Raw genomic sequence first — 12,886 nt, 5'->3', positions numbered from 1 at the left:
TTGGGGACAACTTAGACAGGGCTTACCCAGGGGCTATCAGAAATAGGGTAAATAATCACAGCCTCTAGTAATTTAGTGACCTCTTTCTGCACCACCTCCTTCATAGCAGGATTTAGCCGCCTTTGTGGTTGAACCACTGGTTTGGCATCATCCTCCAATAGGATCTTGTGCATGCATCTTGCTGGGCTAATGCCCTTAAGATCACTTATGGACCATCCAAGAGCTGTCTTGTGTGTCCTTAGCACTTGAATTAGTGCTTCCTCTTCCTGTGAATTTAAAGCAGAGCTTATGATCACTGGAAAAGTGTCACCCTCTCCCAGAAATGCATATTTCAGGGATGGTGGTAGTGGTTTGAGCTCAGGTTTGGGAGGCTTATCTTCTTCCTGAGGAATTTTCAAAAATTCTTTTATTTCCTCTGGTTCCTCCTGATTAGGCTGAACATCCTTGAAGATGTCCTCTAGCTCTGATTCTAGACTTTCAGTCATATTGATCTCTTCCACTAAAGAGTCAATAATATCAGTGCTCATGCAGTCATTTGATGTGTCTGGATGCTGCATAGCTTTGACAACATTCAACTTGAACTCATCCTCATTGACTCTCAGGGTTACTTCCCCTTTTTGTACATCAATAAGAGTTCGTCCAGTTGCTAGGAAAGGTCTTCCTAGAATGAGAGTTGCACTCTTGTGCTCCTCCATTTCCAGCACTACAAAGTCAGTTGGAAAGGCGAATGGCCCAACCTTGACAATCATGTCCTCAATTATGCCTGATGGATATTTAATGGAGCCATCAGCAAGTTGGAGACCTATCCGGGTTGGTTTGACTTCTTCAGTCAACCCAAGCTTTCTGATAGTGGATGTAGGTATTAGATTAATACTTGCTCCAAGGTCACATAGAGTTGTCTTGGTGCAAGCACCTTCTAATGTGCATGGTATCATAAAGCTTCCTGGATCTTGAAGCTTTTCTGGTAAGCTTTTCAGAATGATTGCACTGCATTCTTTAGTGAGAAACACTTTTTCAGTTTCTCTCCAATCCTTCTTATGACTTAAGATCTCTTTCATGAACTTAGCATAAGAAGGTATTTGCTCAAGTGCCTCTGCAAACGGAATCTTTATTTCAAGAGTCCTTAGATAGTCTGCAAAGCGGGCAAATTGCTTATCCTGTTTCGCTTGGCGGAGTTTCTGAGGATAAGGCATCTTGGCTTTATATTCTTCAACCTTAGTTACTGCAGGTTTATTCCCTACAGAGGTGGTTGGAGAAGCCTTTTTAGAGGGGTTACTATCAGCACTCTCAGGTGTCTGATTCCTCATTGGCGTTTGAACGCTAGGAATGGGTGAGGAATGGGCGTTTAACGCCAACTTTTACCCTTTTTTGGCGTTTGAACGCCAGAATTAGGCAAGGAATGGGCGTTTAACGCCAATTTTTCCCCCTTTTCTGGCGTTTGAATGCCAGGAGTATTCCTCTCTGGGCTCTTACTATCCTCAGAGGGATTTTGGACAGTGGTTTGGTTATCCTCTGTCAGCTGTTCCTTTCTTGGCTTTTTGCCACTTTGAGCAGTGCTGTTCAATGTCTTTCCACTCCTCAGTTAAACTGCTTGGCATTCTTCTGTTATCTGTTTAGATAACTGCTATTTTGTCTGATTCAACTGTGATTCTATGTTCTTGTTAGCAATTTTAGTTTCTTGGAGCATCTCTTTAAATTCTGCTAACTGTTTTGTCATCAGGTGTAATTGCTGATTAAGCTCAATAATCTGTTCTTGAGGATTAGGACCAGTAGCTACTGCCATAGCTTCTTCTTTTGTAGAGGACTCATTGCTAGAGTATAGATGTTGATTTCTAGCAACAGTATCTATAAGCTCTTGAGCCTCTTCAATCGTCTTCCTCATATGTATAGATCCACCAGCTGAGTGGTCTAGGGACATCTGAGCTTTTTCTGTAAGCCCATAGTAGAAGATGTCTAACTGTACCCACTCTGAAAACATTTCAGAGGGGCATTTTCTTAGCATACCTCTGTACCTCTCCCAGGCATTATAAAGGGATTCATTATCCTCTTATTTAAAACCTTGGATGTCCAGCCTTAGCTGTGTCATCCTTTTTGGAGGGTAAAATTGATTCAGGAATTTGTCTGATAACTATCTCCATGTTTTTATGCTTGCTGTGGGTTGGTTATTCAACCACCTCTTAGCTTGATCTTTTACAGCAAATGGAAACAGTAATAATCTGTAGACATCCTGATCTACCTCTTCATCACGTACAGTGTCAGCAATTTGTAAGAATTGTGCCAGAAACTCAGTAGGTTCTTCCTGTGGAAGACCGGAATACTGGCAATTTTGCTGCACCATGATAATGAGTTGAGGGTTTAGCTCAAGGCTGCTTGCTTTAATGGGAGGTATACATATGCTACTCCCATATGCAGCTGTGGTGGGGTTAGCATATGACCCCAGAGTCCTTCTGGACTGCTCAGTTCCACTTAGGTCCATGATGGAGAAAGGGAATATGATATGGATTCACAAGTAAGGTAAATATTTATTTATTTATTTATTTTTGAATGAGTAACCAAAAATAGTAAAATAAATTAAATGGAAAATAAAATAAAGATTCGAAAACCAAAAGAGAATAAAATCAAAACAAATTGAAGACCAAATTAATTAATTAATCAAAAAGATTTTGGAATTAGCAATTAAAAAGATATGATTGAAAATTATTTTGAAAAAGATTTGATTTTTTTAAAATAAGGAAAGAGAAAAAAACAACAAAATGACACAAAACTCAAAATTTTTTAGAAAATCAAGCACAAATTTTCGAAAATTTTAAAGGAAAACATAAAGAAGACATCAAACTTAGAATTTTTAAAGATCAAGAAAGGACTAAGAACATGCAAGTTTGAAAAATTAAAAGAAAATAGAGGCATGCAATTGACACCAAACTTAAAATATGAAACTAAACTCAAATAAAAGACTCTAAACCAACAAAAATGAAACAATCCTAATCTAAGCAACAAGATAATCCGTCAGTTGTCCAAACTCAAACAATCCCCGGAACGGCGCCAAAAACTTGGTGCACGAAATTGCAATCACACTTTTACAATTCCGCACAACTAACCAGCAAGTGCACTGGGTCGTCCAAGTAATAGCTTACGTGAGTAAGGGTCGATCCCACGGAGATTGTCGGCTTGAAGCAAGCTATGGTTATCTTGTAACTCTTAGTCAGGATATCAATAATTCTCAAGTTTATTTGTGAAAAGTAAAAGAACATGAAATAGATACTTGTTTTGCAGTAATGGAGAACAGGTTGAGCTTTTGGAGACGCTCTATCTTCTGAATCTCTGCTTTCCTACTGTCTTCTTCTTCATGCACGCAAAGCTCCTTCCATGACAAGCTGTATGTAGGGTTTCACCGTTGCCAATGGCTACCTCCCATCCTCTCAGTGAAAATGTTCAACGCGCTCTGTCATAGCACGGCTAATCATCTGTCGGTTCTCAATCAGGTTGGAATAGAATCCAGTGATTCTTTTGCGTCTGTCACTAACGCCCAGCCCCTCAGGAGTTTGAAGCTCGTCACAGTCATTCAATCCTTGAATCCTACTCAGAATACCACAGACAAGGTTTAGACCTTCCGGATTCTCTTGAATGCCGCCATCAATTCTAGCTTATACCACGAAGATTCTGATTAAAGAATCCAAGAGATATCTACTCAATCTAAGGTCGAACGGAGGTGGTTGTCAGACACACGTTCATAGGTGAGAATGATGATGAGTGTCATGGATCATCACATTCATCAGGTTTAGGAACAGGTGATATCTTAGAATAGAAGCAAGCGTGATTGAATGAAAAACAATAGTAATTGCATTAATCCATCAAGACACAGCAGAGCTCCTCACCCCCAACCATGGGGTTTAGAGACTCATGCCATAGAAGATACAATATGAAACGTGTAAAATGTCATGAGGTAAAGATACAATGTCAAAAGATCCTATTAATAGTGAACTAGTAACCTAGGATATACAGAAATGAGTAAATGACGTAAAAATCCACTTCCGGGGTCTATTTGGTGTGTGCTTGGGCTGAGCATTGAAGCTTTCATGTGCAGAGACTTTTTCTGGAGTTAAACGCCAGCTTTTGTGCCCGTTTGGGCGTTTAACTCCAATTTTTGTGCCAGTTCCGGCGTTAAACGCCGGGAATTCTGAAGCTGATTTGCAACGCCGGTTTGGGCCATCAAATCTCGGGCAAAGTATGGACTATTATATATTTCTGGAAAGCCCAGGATGTCTACTTTCCAACGCAATTAAGAGCGCGCCAATTGGGTCTCTGTAGCTCTAGAAAATACACTTCGAGTGCAGGGAGGTCAGAATCCAACAGCATCTGCAGTCCTTTTTCAGCCTCTGAATCAGATTTTTGCTCAAGTCCCTCAATTTCAGCCAGAAATTACCTGAAATCACAGAAAAACACACAAACTCATAGTAAAGCCCAGAAAAGTAAATTTTAAATAAAAACTAATAAAAACATGCTAAAAATTAACTAAAATGTACTAAAAACATACTAAAAACAGTGCCAAAAAGCGTATAAATTATCCGCTCATCAGCGACTCAAATGGTCAGCCACTAAATTCTATAAACCACTTCTATCCTTAACTTCTAAATCAAATTCTTGCAGCAACAATATCCAACATATCAACCTTGGCTTAGACTCCTTCTTAGATAGTAAATACCTTATAGCTGCATGATCTGAATAAACTACTACTTTAGTACCAAGTAAATAGGCTTAGAATTTATCCAGAGTAAAAATAATAGCCAAAAGCTCTTTTTCAGTAGTAGTATAGTTAGATTGAGCAGCGTCTAAGGTCTTAGATGCGTAGGCAATAACAAAAGGGTCCTTACCGTCGCGCTGAGCTAGTGCTGCTCCAACTGCATAGTTGGAGGCGTCGCACATTATCTCAAATGGTTGACTCCAATCAGGCCCTCTTACAATGGGGGTTTGGGTCAAGGCGGTCTTCAGTTTATCGAACGCTTCCTTGCAGTCAGCACTCAGCTCGAACTCAACATCTTTCTGTAGCAGTCTGGATAGGGGCAGTGCTACCTTACTGAAATCCTTGATGAACCGCCGGTAGAAACCTGCGTGACCAAGAAATGAACGAACCTCCCTCACAGAAGAGGGGTAAGGTAGACTAGAAATAACATCTATCTTTGCTGGGTCAACTGAATTACCAGCATTAGAAACAACATGTCCTAGAACGATACCTTGTTGTACCATAAAATGACATTTCTCAAAGTTTAATACAAGGTTTGAACTAACACATCTTTCTAATACCTTAGCTAAACCATCCAAGCAAAGATCAAATGAATCACCATAAACACTAAAGTGGTCCATAAAAACTTCTATACAGCTCTCTAGAAAGTTTGAGAAAATACTAATCATGCACCGTTAAAACGTAGCCGGTGCATTACATAAGCCAAAAGGCATTTTCTTATATGCATACGTTCCAAAGGGACATGTAAAAGTAGCCTTCTCTTGATCTTTAGGAGCTATATGAATTTGAAAATATCCAGTATATCCATCTAGAAAATAGTAGTGTTATTTACCTGACAGGCGATCAAGCATCTGATCGATGAAAGGCAACGGGTAATGATCCTTGCGAGTAGCCTGGTTGAGGCACCTGTAATCAATAAAGACTCTCCAGGAGTTCTGCACTTTCTTTACTATGAGCTCTCCATGTTCATTCTCCACTGTTGTGACTCCAGATCTTTTGGGCACCACTTGTACTGGACTGTCCTATTCACTATCTGAGATGGGATAGATGATGTCTGCTTCAAGTAATCTGGTCACTTCCTTCTTGACAACCTCCAAAATAGTAGGGTTAAGCAGCCTTTGAGGTTGATGGACAGGCCTTGCGCCCTCTTCTAAAAATATTCGGTGTTCACAAATGCAGGGGCTGATGCCTACTATATCTACCAAGCTCCACCCAATTGCTTTCTTGTGTTTTCTCAGCACACTAAGCAGCTACTCCTCTTGTTGGAAAGTGAGTTCCCTTGCAATGATGACTGGGAGCTCATGATTATCCTCAAGGTACACATATTTGAGGTGGGGTGGAAGGGGCTTCAGTTCTATTTTCTGCTCCTGACTAGGCACTTGATCATCTGGAGCCATGTGTGGTGGTATGACATCTTCAGGAAGCTCAGCAGGCTTTCCCACACTTGCTTTTTGCTCCATGTGCATCTCTTCTATTTCTTCTTGATGGACTGCAGCCACTGTCTTCTCAATAATGTCACACTAGAAGATGGAGTGATCTTCTGGTGGGTGTCTCATGTAAGACCCAAGACTTTTGAAAAGTCCTATTTTAAACTAATCTCAAACCACATTTATTTACGATTTTATTTTCAAGAAATTATTTTATTGAAAATAATTAAAGACAGTTTTGATTAATTAGATTTGAGATGAATTAAGATTTTTATCCAAACTCTATAATTATGGATTATTTTACTATTTACAATGTAAAGTTTTAGAAATTCAAAAATAATGAGGTTTGGCTATTTAAATCAGAATTTCATCTAATTTATGATTATTGAATTATTTTTTATATTTAAATTATAGAGTTAGTAATTATGAAATAATAAGGATTTTTATATGATTTGGACTAAATAATTAATATTTTAAAATATTGATACTACTGTTTTGAAAAAATAAAGGATTTAATTATATTATTTTTAATCATTTGATTTAAACATTTTATTGAAAATAATTTATAAAAATTAATGAGCAAATAGTATTTTCTATAGGCAATTAGCGTTGGATTTAAATTTGGTTCAATCTCTATATTATCCCTATTTTATTTGAAATTACAAAATTACCATTGAACCAAATTTTACCCTAATCCTAAAACTCAACACACACAACCATAACCCTGAAAACCCTACCCGGTTCCCCTGACCCGGTACACACTACTGCACCTAACCCTACAGCAGCAGTAGCTGCAAACTGAATGAAGAGAAGAAAGAAAGGGGAAGCAGGGGAGGGGTTCCATGGAAGTAGAGTGAGGGGGGAGGAGGAAAGGCGGCACGGTGGGTGTCACTGCCACCGTCGCCGTCATTTCTAACAGAAGAAGAAAGAGAGATCTGAGGGGAAGTAGAGGAGATCGAAGAAGAAAGGGGGAAGGAGGTCACGTTGTTGCCGCTGCGTAATCCGCACCACCATTGCCGTCCGTCCATGGAGCCTTGTGTCGCGGCGGAGGAGAGGAGGAAGGAGCTCACTATCGCGTCACCGCGTCGCCATCGAGCTCGCTGCCGCCGCTGCCCAAGAAGCCCTCGCCATCACAGGTCAAATCTGAAGCGCAAGAGGAGGCCGCGAAGGAGGAACCACGCCACCTTTGTTGCCCGAGGTCACCGCCGCTGTTCACCGCTGTTGGGTTGCTGTTCTGCCGTCACCATCAGTAGGGGTTCTGCCAGGAGGGAGTTCGAGAGCAGAGCAGACAAGAGAGAAATCTGAGGCTGAGTTGGGAGTCCAACCATCATGCCCAGCCACCGTTCGCGTCGCCGGTGCCGCCTCCGTCGGAACTGCCACTGTTAGGAAAGGGTTCAGGCCACTGCGGGTGTCGTTATCAGAGAAGGAAGTTACGCCTCTGTGATTCTGGCCGCCAAAAAATGCCACTGCCGTCATCGGAAAACTCTGCCGGTAAGGGTTTTGAATTTGGTTTTCACTCGTTTGAGATTTCCGGAAGCTTTTCATCGCTGCGTGTTTGTTACAGTCATCGTCGCTGGAGTTCTGGTCGCCGCTATCGCTCGAGGTGGCTGCCGCCAGAACAGGTTAGAGACTGTCTCCGCTCTATTTCCTTTTCAGTAAGTATCTATGTTTTGGAAACCCCTACTTTAGTGTTCGGTTGTGTTTGGTTAAAGATCTTGAGGTTTGGTAACGTAGGTTGAGTTCTGATGATTGCGTATCGCATAAGCGTTGCTGTGACTGCTGTGCCGTTCCTTTTATTCCAGTAAGTGTCTCTATCTCGGAATTCTCGCCATTAGCTTTTAGTTATGAGTTTGAGATTTTTTGCGATATTGATGTATTAGGAAATAGTATCCAGCTTATATGTGGCGTTGAGGCTGTTTCTACTATTGAGAAAAACACGCGGAGCTGAGTTTTTGATTGTCGATTTCGGGTTGAGGCGGAAAGGACTCTGTGACGCGTTTGGGTTATGGTTATGCGTTTTGAGGTAAGGGCTTTTGTACAAACTAGTTTTATTTAAATTAGAAATTGTTATAAATAGATATGCTGTACAAAATGTATTTTTGGTGATTATGTGAGTCTTATGAATTGTCTGGTTTTATCTTGAATGAATATGGTTGCCTGTTTGATTGTAACAATGTCTGATTTTGATAAATTGGAGATGTCTGGATTGGTTAATTTGAATGATTTTTAATAATTTGAAAGTTGAGTTTGTTTTATTGGAAACTGATCTGGTCTTGAACCTGTCAGAAAGAGTTGATGATTGGTTTTGTTGGGACCCGAAAAGGGTGGCAAAGTCCAAGTTTTAGGGGAGATGCTGTCGAAATTTCTAGAAAATCTGAGATTTTGATTGGAATTGTTATTTTGGAAAAGAATGAATTATGCTTTGACTTAAAGGTTTGAGAAATAAGTTATGTTTGAACTTGCCTTATTAGGAAAATCTCTATATTTTGGATGTAATTATTAAGAAAGGGATTATGCCTTAAAAATCAATTTAAATATGAAATTTTTATGTTTTGGAATTTGATTTATGCAAACAGATTTTGGAGCGGTTTTAATGGATTTAAAATAAACATGGTTTTCAATTAATCTATTTCACTTTACGACATTTAGGGAGAGCTTGAAGTATTTTCTGGAACTTTGATTTATTAAAATTGAAACACTTCCCGAGCCCTTGAAAACAGATTTAAGAATGAAACTGAAATTGGTTTTCGGTTCAAAAATGATTTGGTTTTGGGTTTAAACCCTATTCTATTTATTCAACTCAAGAAGTTAAAGTTTCAGAGGTTTTCAAGGAATTTAAGAAATGAGTTAGGTTATTCTCCCCTGAAGTCTTGGGACTCTGCTGAGGAATCTTACGACCAAATCTTGATTTAGAAATGAATTATTGAGTCTTTTAAAGAGATTTTGAATTTGGCATGGTTTTGAGATTTTTGGAAGTGTTGGAAAGATATGGAAAGTGGCTCCGTTTTAAAAAGTGATTCTTGGCTAGCTGTGATTTGACTACATTGTTATTTAAAAGTAAATGGGCCAAGAATGATTTTGAAATAAGATATTGAGCCTGATTGATTGTGCATATCATCAAAATTGATGAGTTATTGTTTGGTAGGCGTAAGGGCCGGGTTCGTCCCGCTTATGCTGAGAGATTTGATAATTGAGGAGTTTGTTGATAAGTCGCTTGCGCCTGACAGGGACGGTGGTTAATCCCGCTTGTCGAGGTTGCGGCGCCCGCGTAAGGACGGTGGTTAATCCCGCTTACGTGTAGATGTGAGGTCAGAGGCAAAGTATCCCGCTCACATCCTTTCGGATCACAGGAGTGTGCAGGCACTGACATCCTGGACCGTGTGGCGGGCACGTTATCCCAGAGGGTTCCTATTTATACGTGATCGAAAGGCAACATTCCCATGGAAATGTGTCGGGTTGGCAATTGAACCGACAATGTGATATCACAGCCAGTAGGACAGACATTCATCATTTGCATCTATGTGGTATTGTTTGTGTATGCATATTGTATTTGGTTTGCCTATGTGAATACTTATGTTAACTGCTAACTGTTATACTTGTTGAAATTGCTCTTGATTGTGCTTGAACTACATTAATTGTGATTGTGTTTGAATTGATTGGTTTGTGATGAGTTAGTTGCTGATTGAGCTGTTTGGGCCGGGGACCGTGTTAGATTGGATGGGTTGAGACCGTAATTGGTATATCGAGTTCTAGAACTGTATAAAGTATCTGATCAGTTCAGCATAGACTTAATGAACCTATGCTTGGAACGGAATGATCATTTATACCGCGTAGGTAACTGCTTTCATGGTTGCGGTCTAGGAAAAACTTTTCAGGTATTTTCTTTAAGAAAGGAAAAAGTTTTGTTTTAGAATATTTGAGAAATTTAGCAAGTCTTCAAAAAGGAATTTTCTGGATTTCGAATGTGAACCTATGGTTTTTGGAAAGACTCATAAGACGAGCAATGATCACTGAACTCTAAGAATGATCTTATCTTTACATATCTTGTTATAGCAATTTCTGTAATCTTATAGTGAGAACAAGCGAGGACGACGTTCTCACTCCCCTACAGGTTATTCCTTTTCAAGATATGGAAGACGAAGCTTCAGGAGAATTATGTTTATTTTCTGTTTATTTGGTCTTTTTGTATTACCGTAGCTATTGTTTTCCCTCGCCTTTATCTTTATTAAGTTTGTAAGATGGATAGGAAATCATGATATGTATATTTGTATATTAGTGTTATATACATATATATATATATATATATATATATATATATGTATATATATCTGAAGGTTGTATCTGATTTGTATGTACATGTATGTTTATGTTTTCACGAAAAAGAGTTACTGAAAGGTTATGCGATTTTAAGTTTTAAACATGCTCATATTTTAGTCTTAAATATTAACAAAGTCGTGGTAATACTCGAGCTATCATAGTGGCACAGCCGGAAGCGTAACATTATGATAGTTAGGGTGTTACATTTGTGGTATCAGAGCGGTCTTTTCTGTAGAGCCTGAGGAATGGACCGACTATGCTTCAATTGCATACTCTGAGCATTTGTCATGTAATAAGTCTTGTTGAATGATGAGAATTAGAGCTTTATGCACATGACTGTCTATTGATTAATGCCATTAATCTTGCGTTGCATAATTCTTGATATTAAGTTTGGCCGGCTTAATACTAGTGAATTATGTATATGAAAGCACTGCTGGGTTATCATAGATGACATACAAATTTTGAGTAAAGTAAATCGAGGATTTTGGGAACGTTTGAGACGATTTCTCGAGGTTACTCAGTTATGTGCTTTGGATTCTGTTGGATGTATGGGACTTATTGTTTCTCAACTTATCTTGATGTTCTTGTTGTCATTTATTTTGAGAAGCAGTTTGGAGTTTTCAATCCTATTCTTCTGTTCATATGCATTCTTCTTTGATCCTAAATTGCATATGCTGGTTGAATTTCTTGGTGTATCTGTCCTTCTCTGTTTGAACTCTTTTTCTTGACCCATGTAATTTTTCGACATGACTTTGAACTTGTCTTGATGCAGTGTGCCTTTTTATGTCCTTACTCGTAGTCTTTTTAAAGAAATGGTGATTCAGTTTTTCTCTTCATTGACTATATTTATAACCAATTTTCAAGCTTTTATAAAATCGCTTTTGATTTAATATACACCTATCCATATAAAACTTTGAAAATATCTTATGCAATTCAAAAACTATTTATTTCTAATACCTCGCATGTTCTTTTACTGGTTTATGGAACTACACTTACTTTAAATACAATTTGACTTTTTAAGATAATTTCGTTACGGTCCCTATACGTAACTCTATTTGATTACGTACTTAGGTATTTTTTAAATTCTTAAAGGAAAGGCTTTTCACTTTATTTCTAGTTAGTTTTCATTTGACAAATTGACTTTAATTTAGCATGATACATTATTTACGTATTTGTTGTTCTTTTGAAAAGATTGGGTTCATACCTTTCCTCTCAAGTATGGGCTAATTCTTTAAGCTTTTGTTTCTATGGTTGTGATACTTGATTTTGTTTTTAACTAATCTTTTTCTTTTATGAGCACCATCAGTAGCCTCAGTTTTCCTTCTCTTGTGAATTCCATATTCCTCTAAGTCAGCTTGAATTTGTTTCTCTCTGGTGCATTGTTTGTCCTCTTAACTGTCCTTCTTTAGTCAAAGGTTCTTTCTTGAAAATTCGCTGTCGATTGAGTTGTCCTTCCTTACGAGTTTTGTATTCTTGGACCAATGTAAAGCTTGTTTGGTGTCCCATGCTTCGTGGATCTTATTTGAACTCCCTTGATTTAAGATCTTTTCTTGTTTGGTCTGATTTCTTTTAAGTATATCTTAAATATTCTTGAATTTTCTTATGTGATGGCAATTTCAAGTGTATTCTTAGAGTTTTGATGTGAACTTTTAAAACAAGTTTTGAATTCTCTTAAAAAGTCTAAATCAATTCTTCTTGCTTAAATTTCATCCATAGTTATTCTTTAAATTGACAAAGTTGTTTTGAAGTTGGCATGCACTAGTTTAAATGAAGTTTTGAAACCGACTGATAATCAAACTTTTATCTCAGAGTTTTCTTTTCTAAATAGAGTTTAACTTGTTCCATATTTGCTATAAAATTTTATACATGCTTGTTTGAATTTAAACTTTGAGAGTTCTTGGACAAACGTTTGATTTTCTTATAACCTTGCCACAACTTCAGTGTATACCTTTATTTGATTGAGTACCTAAACGTTCTTCAGGATTTTCAAAATTTTTTGGCCTTAACTCAATTGACTTTCATTTTTCAAACCTCACCTATTCCGTCTTTTACTTGGAAGCTATTTAGACAAAATGCAATTTAATTTTCTTTTAACCACATTGCAGTGTTGATATGTGTTTCTGTCACCCTTTTTGTGAAATGCGAGTTATATACATTTCTTTTAACACATGAGGTGTTCTTCTTTCAGTTTTTCATTCCTTATATTCAAATGTATTATGTGTACTAAAACATAAATTTTAAACCTTGAGAGTGTCATCACTAGCTTTAGTTAACTTTAATTTCTTCTATGATTTTATACTTGTTACCTCAGCTTGATTTAGTTCCAAACTACTGCCTTGCTTATCCTTTTGTGTTCCTATCAGTTATCTCTAATTCAAGAGTCTTCCTTAAGGTTGTTAAA

This window comes from Arachis stenosperma, chromosome 9 (genome assembly GCF_014773155.1).
Source record: "Arachis stenosperma cultivar V10309 chromosome 9, arast.V10309.gnm1.PFL2, whole genome shotgun sequence".
Classification (NCBI taxonomy): domain Eukaryota; kingdom Viridiplantae; phylum Streptophyta; class Magnoliopsida; order Fabales; family Fabaceae; genus Arachis; species Arachis stenosperma.
This window is presented reverse-complemented; position numbering follows the sequence as displayed.